Below are 2,689 nucleotides of genomic sequence, written 5' to 3' on the forward strand. Positions count from 1 at the left end.
CAATTTTCCTATCCACGCGTATGCGTCACGTGCGCGTACGCGTCGCCATGCAACTTCACTTCCATGCGTGCACATCTTCTGCGCGTGCGCGTGGGTTGATGTACTCCAAATCCTTGTTTCCTCATGCATTCTCCACTTTGTATGCTTTTCTCTTCATTTCTTCCATCCCATACTTGCCTTATGAACCTGAAATCACTCAACAAACACATCAAGACATCGAATGGAATTAAAGTAAATTAAAATCACCAATTTAAGGGCCTAAAAAGCATGTTTTTACACTTAAGCACAATTTAAGGGAGAATTACAAAACCATGCTATTTCATTGAATAAATGTGGGAAAAGGTGATAAAATTCCCAAAAATAAGCACAAGATAAACCACAAAATTGGGGTTTATCAAGGATAGACATTCATCATATGCATCTTTTATGTGCTTGTTTGCTTTGATTAATTGAGTTTGCCTAAATGTATAACAAGCCTAATTGCCTACTTGAATTACTTGCCATATATGTCTATACTTGTGTTTTACTTGCATTGTACTTAATTGTGTTTTCTACTGGGATTGAGGAGGTTCGGAAGGCGGTGGCGATGGGATCGCATGGAGGATAGGTCGGTGAAGGCTATGGGACAGCGGTGTTTGGTTAGAATAGAAATTCCCTAAGATAGAGTACCCTGTTTATTTATGTTAAGATTTATATAATTATGCTTCATTGTTTTAGTATGCTTTAAGATAAATCTTGTGATGGATATGAAGTCTAAGATTTCCTCTGGTGTTCCGGGGTCTTATATCCTACATCACTGGGCACTGTTACCATACTAAGAACCTCTGATTCTCATACCATATTTCTGTTGTGTTTTTCAGATGCAGGTCGCAACCCACCTCGGTGAGTTGCTTGGATGGTGGCAGAAGCGGAGGATCCTGTTACTCTTGGAGTCTTTGATTTATTTTGTTTATATATCTCTCACTTTTGTACTTTGCTTTTGCCTAGAGGTTTGTATTGAGAGAGAAAAACTTGTATAAGCTGATTTTACTGTCTGGTTTCTGTTTTGTCTGTATATGTGGCTAGCCGGCTTAAACTCCGCGAGCCATGGCTAGATTCTTATAATACTATACTATATTATTTTGTTATATCATATCTTTATCTTGTGCGTTAAGTTAGTAGCTCCGTTAGTACGTTTTGCGCTTTTCAAATTCTGTTTTTGAGCTATATCTTTCATCCGGCTTCTAGATTATATTATTCTTTCTATATATTATATGTATGAGCTTAGAACTGTCGTAACCTTTGATTATCCTTTGCTTTACGATGCGAGGTAAAGCTTAGGCTAATTAGGGTGTTATATTTAGTGGTATCAGAGCGATTCGTCCTCGTGAGCCTGAGGGATGGACCGATTGTGCTTTATTGCATACACTGTGTGTCTTTTTCTTTGATGCTATTAGGTTATCTACTTGATATTGCATAGAATGCTTGTTTGTAAGTGCCTGTTTGGGATAATTGAAGCACTAGGCTTTTGATATTAAAATTAATTACCTTGATATCGATTGTTTGGTGTAGACAGGAACCCTAATAGCCACTCGCGAATGAGGTCGTACATGTTCTCGAGCCGAGAGTAGGAATGCGCGACCGACGAATAGCCATGGCAAATTTATGGCGGCGATGGCGAATCTTGCAAACACCATGGAGGCTAATGCTGCTGTGACTCTGCAAGCTGTGCAGAGGTTTGGCCAACCGGCTGGGAACGGAAACGGGAGTGGCAAAGGAAACGCAAATGACAATGTTGAGGGAAATGGGGGATAATGTGGGAGGTGCTCTGATGACCTTGGTGACTTTCCTCAGGGTTCATCCTCCAAGTTTCAGGGGATCAACCAACCCCACCGAGATGGACAATTAGTTGCAGGCCATGGAGCGTGCTTTACAAGCACAGCATGTCCCGAACAACCAATATGTAGAATTTGCTGCTTACAACTTGCGAGAGAGGCCCAGCATTGGTGGCAAGTAGAGTGCCGCTTGTTACAGCTTCAGAATGTTGACGTTCCATGGGATGTTTTCCAAACGGCCTTCTACAAGAAGTATTTTCCGAAGTCTACAAGAGAAGCGAAGGAGATGGAACTTATGCAGCTGAAGCAAGATTTCTTGTCTGTGGCGGACTACACAAGCAAGTTTGAGGAGCTTTGTAGGTTTTCAAGGGTGTGTCAGGGTGTCCCGGAGACCTATGAAAGTTGGAAGTGTATCAAGTATCAAAGGGGCTTAAAGGATGATATCATGACTGCTGTGGCTCCTATGAAGATTCGGATCTTCTCCGAGTTGGTGAACAAAGCGAGGGTGGTTGAGGAATATGCAAAGACAGTAGCCTCTCAAGGGACACTCATGGAGGAAACTCCAATAGGGAACGTGGCGATTACCTTCCACCAAGGGGGCAAAGCTTTAAGAGAAATGGGAACTTCGGAAAGGACAACGATGCTCAGTTTCACCATATGAGGGAAAGTCATCTATGTTTTACTTATGGAAAGCCTGGACATATATCCAAGTATTGTCGCCGCGGGAGGAACCGAGATAAGGGTCAGAATCAACAAACAGGACGTGTGTTTACCTTGGATGCATGTGATGCGATGGGGTCGGATCCTCCGACGAGAGGTAAGCGTATGCTTTGAGTATTATATTTTCGGACTTGTGGTGACGAACGATCAGAGTG

The sequence above is a fragment of the Arachis hypogaea genome, chromosome 19 (genome assembly GCF_003086295.3).
Source record: "Arachis hypogaea cultivar Tifrunner chromosome 19, arahy.Tifrunner.gnm2.J5K5, whole genome shotgun sequence".
NCBI lineage: Eukaryota > Viridiplantae > Streptophyta > Magnoliopsida > Fabales > Fabaceae > Arachis > Arachis hypogaea.